The sequence below is a fragment of the Myotis brandtii genome, unplaced genomic scaffold (assembly GCF_000412655.1).
Source record: "Myotis brandtii unplaced genomic scaffold, ASM41265v1 scaffold927, whole genome shotgun sequence".
NCBI lineage: Eukaryota > Metazoa > Chordata > Mammalia > Chiroptera > Vespertilionidae > Myotis > Myotis brandtii.
The window spans coordinates 2,765,486-2,777,964 of record NW_005371823.1 but is presented as its reverse complement, the minus strand read 5'-3'; positions in this window follow the sequence as shown (position 1 = coordinate 2,777,964).

Genomic DNA, 12,479 nt, shown 5'->3' with positions numbered 1-12,479 from the left:
GCCCCACCTCTCCCTTCAAGATCGCAGATCAGGGGACTGCAGGCTAGTTGGCATCCCTGTCCCCTGTGGTCCTGCACCCTGGCTCTCTCTTCCTCCCATCGCCATGGCGATCACCAGCACCTCTGACAGGGGTGTCGCCTGGCCTGCTGGGCTTTCTGATGGCGATCACTGGCTGGGGGGCGGGCACCATTCTTCCGTCTTTCCCCTTTTGCCTCCCATCATTGTGCCTATGTATGCAAATTAGCCGCCATCTTCGCTGGCAGCTAATTTGCATATCGCCCTGATTAGCCAATGGGAAGGGTAGCGGTCGTACGCTAATTACCATGTTTCTCTTTTATTAGATTAGAATATGCATAACCCATGGACACAGACAATAGTGTGGTAAAGGCCTGGGGCAGGGGGTGGATGCGGGCTAGAAGGGGCATTTGGGGGAAAGGGAACATATATAATAATTTCAACAATAAAGATAAATTTAAAAATAATTGAATACATAAAAAGGGAAAAAAGGACACTTGAATTTAAAAGGCTTAGTCATCTAAATGATCTCTCTTCACTAGTCTCTATGCTTCCCTCTCCTCTCCCTTAGCCTTACCTGACTGAATGGTAAGTATCGCCATCCACCAGGTGACTAAAGCTGGAAATTTGATCCCTACATTATTTTCCCTTGATGTTACTCTCTTGCTAAAACAGCCTTCAAGGTTTCAATGCATGTCCACTGCACTTAAAAGAAAATTCTCACTCTTTTATCATGGTCTATCAGGACTTGCATGATCTGCCCCCTTGCCTATCTCTTGAAACTCATCTGACCTTATTCTCCCTATCCTTTTGCCCTTCTTTTGGTTTCTATAAAAATTAAGAACTTTTCTGCCTTATGGCATCTCTATAGCTATTCCCTGTGCCTATTATTTACTCTTAGTTCCTTTTAAAAAACATTTTTTGTTGATTTCAGACAGGGAGAGAGAAAGAGAAATAAAAACATCAATGATGAGAGAGAATGATCCATCAGCGTCCCCCTGCACATCCCTCACCGGGGATTGAGCCCACAACCCAGACATGTGCCCTGACTGGGAATAGAACCATGACCTCCTGGCTCATGAGTCAACACTCAACCATCTGGGCTGTACTTCTAGAAGGATGCCTGGCTCCTCATCCTTCATCTTAACCCAAGCATCTTCTTCTAGAACAGGTATTCCTTGCTGCCTATCTAAGAAGGTCTCTTTCCTTACACACACACACACACACACACACACACACACACACACACACACACTGGTCTGTTTTATTTTTCTCCCTATCCTTTTGCCCTTCTTTTGGTTTCTAGAAAAATTAAGAACTTTTCTGCCTTATGGCATCTCTATAGCTATTCCCTGTGCCTATTATTTACTCTTAGTTCCTTTTAAAAAACATTTTTTGTTGATTTCAGAAAGGGAGAGAGAAAGAGAAATAAAAACATCAATGAAGAGAGAGAATGATCCATCAGCTTCCCGCTGCACATCCCTCACCGGGGATCGAGCCCACAACCCAGACATGTGCCCTGACTGGGAATAGAACCATCACACACACACACACACACACACACACACACACACACACACACACACACCACACTGGTCTGTTTTATTTTCTTCACAGCACTTATCATAGTCTTGGATTATCTTGTTTATCAAGTTAGCTCACTTGCATAAAAACAGACATATAGACCAATGCGATAGATTCAAGATCCCAGAAATAAATAAAGAAGTAAAGGAAGGAAGGAGGGAAGAAAATATATGTTAACTAATATTTGACAACGGAACGTACAATGGGGAAACGATAGTCATTTCAATAAATGGTGCTGGAAAAACTGAGTAGCCACGTGTAAATGAATGAAATTAGACCTCTACCTTATACCAAAAATTAACTCAAAATAGATTAAAGTCTTAAATGTAAGACCTGAAACCATAAAACTCTTAGAAAAATGCATAGGGAGAAAGCTCCCTGACATTGGTCTTGGACATGACATCAAAAGCACAAGCAACAAAACCAAAATTTACAAGTGGGTCTACCTCAAACTAAAAAGTTTCTGCACAGCAAATGAAACAATCAACAAAATGAAGAGGTAATCTATAAATTGTGAAAAATATTATATCGATATGGAATGTATACAACTCAAAGCAAAAAAAAATTCAAACAAATAATTTGATTTAAAAATGAGCAAAGTACCTGAATAGCCATTTTTCCAAAGATGGAATACAAATGACCAACAGATTTATGAAAAGGAGTTCAACTTCACTTATTATCAGTGCAATGCAAATCAGTGATATCCTTGTGGAGATATCACTTTACATCTGTTAGAATGGCTATTATCAAAAAGACAAACAATAACAAGTGCTCATAAGGAAATGAAGAAAAGAGAATCCTTGTGCATTGTTGATGGGAATGTAAACTGGTAAAACCTTTGTGGGAAACAATATGTAGGTTCCTCAAAAAATTATAAATAGTATTCCCATATGGTCCCGTAACCCCACTTCTAGGTATATAACCAAAGGAAATGAAATCACAATCTCAAAAAAATATGTGCAACCTCATGTTCATTGCAGCATTATTTACAACAGCCAAGACATGAAAACAACCTAAGTATCCATCTGCATATCAATGAATAAGGAACATGTGGGGTGTATAGATAGATAGATAGATAGACAGATAGATAGATATGTATAAACATATAATGAAATATTATTTAGCCATAAAAAAGAAACAAATCCTACCATTTGTGACAACACAAATGGACCATGGTGGCATAATGCTTGGTTAAATAAGTCAGACAGCAAAAGACCAAAAACAAAAAACAAAAAAAGAAAAGAAAATAAAAACTCATAAAGACAAGAGTGCAAATTGATGACTGCTAGGGACTAGGGGAGTGAGAAATATGAGATAGTGATTAAAGGATGCAAACTTCCAGTTATACAATAAATAAGTTCTGGGGACCTAATGTATAGCATGATGACTATAGTTAACAATACTGTACTATATACTTGAAAATTACTAAAAGAGTAGATCTTAAATGTTCTCTCCACACAAAGGTAATGAATGCGAGGTAATGAATATGTTAACAAACCTTAATGAAGGAATCAATCATCTCACAATATAAATGTGTATCAAATCATCACACTGTACACTTTAAACTTTGCAATGTTATATGTCAATTATATCTCAATAAAACTGGAAAAATATCATAAGAAAAATTTTAGAAAGTTAGCTCACTTTTATATTGTCTGTCTCTCCCACTAATAAGCAGAAAACAACACTGTTTAATCCATGTCAAATTGCCAGTGACCTAGCCCAGTATCCATCTCTTGGTAGACACATATTAATTCTTTATTTGAATGAATCTTGAATCTTTGAACAATGTCTAAGGTCTTTTTCCAACAGTAGAACCCATCACCATTAATCAAGACAAAGAGGAGAAAAGAGGAAAAAATGAGCTTCCACCTTCACATACCAGAAAATAAAATAAGACCAAACTTCCAGGACAAAGTTATTAGCATTTCCTTTGAGTATCATTTAGGACTTCCAATCCCTTGCTGAAGAAACCATCTTCTAGAAGGTTTTGGGGACCTGTATGGGGTCCATTTAAGGGCTTCTCCTTCTAACTCCAAGAATTTCTCTCTTGTTGTCTCTAGCGTTTCAGAGAAATCAGAATATACTTTGAACATGGCTAAAGTTCAAAACTGGGCCTGCTGGTAAATTTATCATAGCTTCAGGCTAAACATCTTTAGCTATCTGGCAATCGATATGCACGAATGTAGTTATTTGCTTTCTAGGAGTTAGATGAACAAGATCATTCTAAATTCCTGTGTTATTAATACATGGTAATGAAAGTGAAATATTAATGACTTAGTCAAGTGTATTAAGAATTTGAAGTGCTATGCAAACTGAAAACTTGCATCTTAGAGGGGAAAAGGCTCACATGCACCAGATGGCTTGGTGACAGCCATTTTATTTAGTGCAGCCTCAGCAGATATGTTTGATAGCCCTCAGGAAAGGCCATCAACCACGCAAGGGGAGGTGCTGCACCTGAGTGTCTGGAAGGGCCTTGCCCAAACACATCAAAGGATGCAGCTGAAATGTGCTTCTGTGTGTCTCCAGTGTGTGTGGCCCTTAATGAGATATTAAAGCATCTTGGGCATCAGTGAATTGCAGTGGCAAAGGCTGCTGACTTGTCCCCCTCCCGGCACCGAGCTGTCATTTCCATAACTGGCCTTGGAGAAAAGATCTTCACTGTCTCCAAATGTGATGAAATAGAAATAGCCCCAGATGAGGAGTCAGCATAAACTGAGCTTGGGCACCAACCCTGGAGGAGCTGAGTAGCCCTGTGCAAGCAGCATCATTTGGGGGGGGTTGAAGTTTCCTCATCTTCAGATGATAAAACCTACTTCTCTACCTCTCTGGCATTGCCGAAAATATTTTAAAGAGATAACATTTTATAATAAATAATTTTATAATAAATATTCTTATGTAAAAAGTTGAGGATAAAATTGTTTTGAGGATGGATTTACTTTTTTAACTGTTACATTTTTTATGTTTTGGTTACTCATACTTGTATAAGAGGCATGTCATTCAATAATACTTTCTTCCCATGGTAAATATTTACTCAAGTATTATCATTCTTTTATTATTACTATATTTATGTGATCTATATACCAGGTGTATATATATATGCTTGTTCCATCATTTCAGTGTGCTATCTTTAATGTATTCTGCCTGATAATTTCAAAATGAATTAAGAGTACTGAGATAAAGTGATAGGAGATATCTATCTCCAGATCTATCTATAGATATATATAGAGAGATCTATAGATATGTTAATATAGAGATCTAGAGATAGGTAGATAGATATCTCGTCATTTTACATATCTAAAGGAAAGCAATTAATCAGTGTATTCACATTTTCCCCAGTCTGATGTCATAGTTAAATATCCACTAGTCACAATTTCTACCTTCCATCAAGGATCTGAAATACTGGTTTGCCCTAGAGCAAATGTAAAGAATTGGCCCAGGTCATATGACAGAAATGAAAGGCAATAATTACTGGAAAAATGTTTTCTACTTTTTCATTATTGAGAATGCTCAACTTCCTTTACTTTGTTTACTATGATCCAATCAACTCAGTGAAGATGCCCTTTGAGTCAGGAAGTAGCAGGTAGACAGAAGACTCCCAAAGAGCTAACTGAGAAGCCGAAACATCGATGTTATTTCCAACGGCTTAAAGAGTAAAGACTGATGTGTTGAAGGGACTGACAAAGTTTTCTCATTAGTCCACCCCTATCTCCTGCTACCAATAAACCACAGAAAACAGTTTACTACTACACACTAAGAGAGTTGAAAAATGTAGAAATTCTATAAATTCGACAGCAATTTTTATTTTCTAATCCTTAATCTACTTCTCTTTGTTAAATTCTGTTTCTAACTCTGAATGCATAATTTAGAAACTTTTGGATTTTATCACTGGTTATGTCCTCTGGTTCTGCATTAATGATTTCATCTTATTAACTACCCTCAGTCTTTTTATTTGTCAATTCAACAAATTTTTACTAAGAGTGCTATGTGCCTAGCACTGGTCGGGACACTGAAAATAATGTACATGAACATAAAAATCTCTACTTTCAAGGATCCCATCAGGAGTCAGGGTTAACATCATTCAGCATCTTTAATGATCGGATTATCAACATACACAAATAAAATTACCCTGGTAATCAGGAACTAATAGATTATGCTTCAGTAACAAACAAGCCCCCAAATAACAATGGCTTAACACAATGAATGTGAATTTCTCATTCATGTCAGAATCTGATGCAGGTTGCATGTCTATTCCGTGCTGGTCTCTCCAAGTGGAGACTCAAAGAACAGGCTGCTTCCAAGTTAAAACTCTGAGCTGTCCAAGTCTTTCATTTTCAGCCATAGAGATTTAATGTACCTCTTATTCTTCTCTTGCTTCCAATCAAGAGTGACATATTACTTCTGCTCATATCCTATTAGAGAATTAGTCACACAACCCACCCAAAGGCATGGGAGCTGGGAAAGATTGAGGAGTACCTGGATTTTTAGTGAATACCAACATTCACTGGACAGTTTTCTAAGAGAAATACAAACAAGTGCCAGACTGCCATGTGACTTCATTTTTTAAAATATATGTAGAATGTTAATGTCCATATGTAAGCTAATCCCTAGCACAATGTCTGATATATAGCAGGCACCAACTAAATTTTTGAGGAATATAGTAAAGAATAAATGATGTCAGCAGCACTTATAATTTACAGAAACATCAAAGATATGCATAAGTGAAAAGTTACTTTTACAAGGGAATACATGGCGATAAAAGGAGACTAGACTTTGGGCGGTGAGCACACAATGCAATGTGTAGATGATGTGTTGTAGAATTGTATACTTGAAACCTATATAATTTTATTGAGCATTATAACCCCAATAAATTCAATAAAAGTACAAGAAAAACAAACCCTATACTACTTTATATTGCCCTTAACTAGCAAGTAAATTGCACAGATAATAGGTACTTAAAAGATGGGAGCAACCATCTTGAACTGGCTTGAGCAAAATTGCTTTTATTTTGTTTTAAAGTGGTGGGATTTGGTTGAAGAAATGACAAAGACTTGGACAGGAGAAAAAAAGGTCATTATCTTACAGAGACATCAGTATCAAAGATATACAAGTAAGCAAATGCCAAATGTGTTTGAGAACCAGTAGGTCAAACAACTTGATAGGGTAAGAAAATCAATGTTGGGAAGTTACTATGAGAAAAGTTTGGAAAAGAAAATTCAGAAATGGAAGCTTACATGATTATCCCCTACATACAAGTTAAAAGTTTTGAACAGAAGACTAGCAACCTAGAGGTCACAATAGAAAAAGTTGGCTTCTGTTGCTGTCTTTAATTCCATTCTCGATACAGTTCTTAGGCCTAAATCCCACCTCACAATAAAACAGGAAGGAAGTACAAAGAAAGTAGAAGTTCTGCACTATGCCCATGTAAAAAAACTGCCCAACATTATGGCGATGTCAAACTATACGGACTAAAAGGTATACACCATGAAATTAGCATGGCAAACATTGGCCAGTCTTGAGAGCCCTGGACAAATAACACAGAGATATGAAATGAAGTTAGTCTCTTAAGAAAGCTTGTTTTTAAAAAAATCTATAATTAACACCAAAGCAGGTCAGCACTTTGTTGCAGATGGAAGGGTTAGCTCAGACATTTGCACTCAAGCCATATGATATTGAGTCTCATGAAGCTATTTATTTTATCCAAGGAAGAAGGAACAACTAACAAGTAGTTTCAGTAGAAGAATACTGCAAAATGTATTTAAGTAAAAAGGAAAAAAATGACAGGACTGAATCCACATAGTCGATATCCTGTTCATCTAGAGCAGCGGTTCTCAACCTGTGGGTCGCAACCCCTTTGGGTGTCGAATGACCCTTTCACAGGGGTCGCCTAAGACCATCGGAAAACACATATATAATTACATATTGTTTTTGTGATTAATCACTATGCTTTAATTATGTTCAATTTGTAACAATGAAAATACATCCTGCATATCAGATATTTACATTATGATTCATAACAGTAGCAAAATTACAGTTATGAAGTACCAACAAAAATAATTTTATGGTTGGGGTCACCACAACATGAGGAACTGTATTAAAGGGTCGCAGCATTAGGAAGGTTGAGAACCACTGATCTAGAGCATTGTTTTTTAAACTTTGGGGTACCACACAATGGGTGAGCCATGACACTGTCTTGTGAGAAGGAATAGCATAAAACAGCATAGAATAGAACACAACCAAATAAAACTCAGGTAGTAAGACAGGTAGTTAAGAAAATGTTTTAGTTGTGTACAGATGTGTGTATTTTGGGGTGCAATACAAAATTATTTCTTACTGTAGATTGGGGTCTATAGTAATGGTCAATTCAATTTGAGCATTAAAAATCACTGACCTATAGGTATTGTTTAAAAATGCATAATTGTAAATAATTATGTCAAAACTAGAGGCCCGGTGCACGAATTTGTGCACCAGTGGGGTCCCTCAGCCTGGCCTGTGGGATCGAGCTGAAACCAGCTCTCCAACATCCCCCAAAAGGTGCAGGCCAGGCCGAGGGACCCCACTGGTGCATGATTGGGGCTGGGGAGGGATTCGGGAAGTTGGCCAGCTGGGGAGGGACTGTGGGAGGGCTCCAGGGTGTGTCTGGCCCATCTTGCTCAGTACGGGTCGGCCGGACCCCAACAGCAAGCTAACCTACTGGTTGGAGCATCTGCCCCCTGGTGGTCAGTGCACTTCATAGCAAGCAGTTGAGCAGCCTTAGCATATCATTAGCATATTACACTTTGATTGGTTGAACAGCCAATCAGATGACAGGACACTTATCATATTAGGCTTTTATTATATAGGAAAAGAAAAGGGTTATTAGTATTTGTTGTTAATATAGCATAGAATCACATCCACAAAAACTTAAGTACTCTAAGTTAATCCTGAGAGCAACTGAGTATTTTCTAACAATTTTCATAGGCAAATTTCTCTCAATTATGTTACTAGTAGGTCCATTCCTTCTTGACAGATAAAATACAAAATTGGGATCAAGTGGTTCTATTTTATCTGTTATCCTTACTCCATTTACTCCTAGCAGAAGACCAATGCCATTCTCTTTGTTCCTGTTCTGAACACAACTGAACTCAAGCTCTTTGTGGCAACCCACATTCTCACCTGACTCCACCCTCTCTGCCTTGATCCCATGCTAATTGATTTGTGCCAATCTCTATACTGATCTTGAGTCATGTAATCTTTCTTTCATTTTTGGTTATGACAATTGGAAAGATGGATTCATTTGAGATCTCCTATGGAGCAATAGGAAATTATTTAGTTGTCTCCCCTTTTCCTCTATGTTATACATTTGCAATTTCATATAAGCAGATGCTTTTGCTTATTGATAACCATCTCTTTTGGGTTCTTGGTAAGCAGCCTTGAATCCAGCTTTCCCCACGTTTCACCTTCCCTTAGTTATCCTACCCATGTTACTAGAACAAATATTTTTCTGCATCACTACTGTTTTATTATCCACTGATGTCTGGTCTCATTCATTTTTTAAATGTCTGCTCCCTCTTAGTTCTCAGAGATGCTCTTAGCTTTTTGGTAAATTCTCTGTTTCCTCCTGCCTCACTTGACCTTTCTCCTTGGCATCCATGCATGATTCTTTACTCTTCAATTCAATTTGAGCATTAAAGCCCTGTAGCTATTCCCTGAATAACAGTTTCTTCAGATTTCAGTTTATACCATACAGTTTTTCTCTTGACATCATTCTCTACTGACCTCTTTGCTTCCAAAAAATAATGGTGACCTAGTTTAAGTAGGCCACTTGTGAGGACAGTTTTCACCACTTCCTGAAATATTAGATAGTAAAAAGTGAAATAACTGTAGAGAAACTAAGTAATGAGCAAGGGAGCTGCTGTGTAATAAACATGTGTTCTCTCACTATAATAAATTGTGACATAATTTACTTTGATTTGATAAATTTTGAAGTTCTTATTTTCTTCCTTACATAAGACAAACAATTCTGATGATTTTGAAGGTCTGTTCTGCCTTTCCTTCCCTCACACAGTGAAGTATCACCAACTTTCCCATTTCTAAGACATGCCACATAGGACTGCAATGGCCCTGTCTACAAAGGGTGGGGCTCAATGACATTTCAGTACAGATTTACCACCAGCTTAGCAAAGGCAACCCAAAGCAGATTTTACAAACTGTTGACTTTGACTTCCACTTTCCTCCTTTTTCTGAATTAACCCTATATCCCCTTTTCCTGCATGCCTTTTCCTCAAACACAATACTATCATGCACCTGAGATCACTCCTGACACAGCAAAAGATAAATCCCCTTTTTCTGAATTAACCCTATATCCCCTTTTCCTGCAACACAATACTATCATGCACCTGAGATCACGCCTGACACAGCAAAAGATAAATCTGATAGGCTAATTTGTACTAGTGTGTTAATGACTTATTGTGTCACATCTCACAAGATAACTTGCTGGAAGAAGGTAATATTTAATTCAAATATATTACTTTCATTTTGAAGTTCCGGCTCCCTGACATGTGTTTCAGGAGAGAAATTGGAAGCAGAGGTTACTGGCAAATGGTGCCGTTTAGGTGACTGATTTTAGCATCTCCACATAGGTCTGACCCAATGCGCAATTTGGAAAAGTACTTGTTTCACTTTGTCTCTGCAGAGGCATTCATCTTCTAGGGAGTTCACATCTCCTGTCCGACAAAGACAGCCCATTTCTCATTGTGCATTGCCTCTCTACAAAAATAAAAGCAGAGCCCAGTGACACTTACTGTATAGCTTGGGTGTTTGGGAATGTGGACAATAATCAACTACAGAGAACTGCATAGCATAGACCCCATTATTAACTTTACCACATTTTGATTGTTCAATAAACTTAGGAAGATATACTTAAATGCAAAGGATGTGAATTCCAGGTAGAATACAATAAAGATTTATAGAGTTTTTAGGAAATCCTGGGCCCTTGCAAACATTAAGAGCTGAATTTGCATGCCCTTTAGCCTAAGAGAGAATGGCATCTGAAGGGTCTCCGGGATTAACAATTTGAAATTCTCCTTGGACCCAGGTGCTAGCTGTATCATGCTGCCATCCCTTTTTAATAGAAAGCTACAAGTTTCCAGAATTCACAGGAGTCTGGTTGGCTTCTCTCCAAGACCAGAGTGTAGAGGAGAGGTAATCAATATGCCCTAGCCTGTCCTGCAAGGTTTATTTTAAAGATTACTTTGAGTTATGGTAAGGCCTTTGTGAAATAGATCATCTTTACAGAGTAAAGCAGATCCATGGAGGTGTCCTGGATGGGTCTTCAGGGAACCTGAACAAAATGTCAAGAAGCCCTCGAAATCTCTTTTTATTTTATGAGGAGTAGAGAGGGTCGATAGTAGTGATTGGTAGAGCCCAGTTGATGAAAAGGTTCATAACATGGGAGGATGCTTCCAGCTGTGATTGGCAGAGGGACCAGGTTGCAGCTTAGAGGCAAGAATTAAAGTTGCATAAGCAACATGAGCTAAGCCCAGACACTGGGTAATCTAGAAATAGCCTTGTCAGAAAAGCCGTGCTAGAGAGAATTACAGAAATCAATTTTGGTTGCAAGCAAAGCCTTTTTTAAAATTTCAGCTTCCTAGATATCCACAACTATGAGAGATTCTTCAATTCAAGAAAATTGGAGGCAAATGCTTTGGGATACTGCTGTGTGATTGGCATGGTTGCGTTCCAGGAGAGAATCGTGTCTTTATAATGAGGTTGGGAAAATCTTCACATGCTGCTATGCCATAGGAGTAGTTTTTATCACTCTAAATATTACTTGTAAGTGAAATGAAAATCTTTATGAAAGGCTGTATGGATTAAAGCACTCATAAATAGTTTCTATCAGTTTAATTCAATATTAATTCATTTTCTCAAAATCAGTAGAGTTCTTTTTTCAAGTCAATCAGAGTTTGGGTAGATGAGAGTCAATTCTGTGACAACTGGAAAATCTAAGTACCAGATAACAAGTATAATAGGACTGCTTTTGGTGGTGATGAGAGATGCAAATAGAGGTTATCAGAATTTCATTTGACCCATGAATCTGATCAGATAAAATGCACATACAGGTAAATTGACTAAAGCAGCTCCTCATAAGCTCTGGACCTTGAGGGAAATTTACTGGCTCTGTTGTTTTCACTCATTACATCTCCTCTCTGTCTTCAATGCTTGTTACTCAGTTTGTAAACCCTTCATTTGATTCCACCATTCCTTCCAAATATGGGGCCAATTTATAACCAAATCTGCCTTCATTTCTTCATTTCCATCTTCCATGTAACTACTTAACCCCACTACAATCTTGCCTTTACCCCCATGATTCCACTGAAGTCAAATTTCTCCAACCTCTATACCATACTCTTCAAATTCTGTATGACATGTAGAGATTTGATCACCTGCCTCTCTTTTAATAACTAGGTCTCATCTAACCTCTACATATTGCTCCTTCACCATTCCTTGTTTAAATCTTTTAGAGGTCTCCTTCACTCCAGCCCCCAGCTGTCTCTCAAATTTATTTTAACCTTTGACCCTATGTTCAACTGCCTTATGCTTTCTCTCCTTCACAGAGCTCTTGAGGCTTCAGCCACAATCTTTATCTTGCAAATATCATATGCCAACTAACACATCTTGTACATCTCTGCCTAATTAATCTTCAGATACCATTGTTTTGTTCATGTTGCTTTCCATTTTAAGACCCAACAAAATGTCTGGATTCTCCCTTTCTAAATACACGGGTCTCCTCCTTTCCTTAACTACACATTGTTATCATTCTCTGCTCTCTGAAACTCTATCCAGGTTTTCCCATTAATACAAATGCTGTACTTCCCAACCTCCACACTTGAACTCTTCTA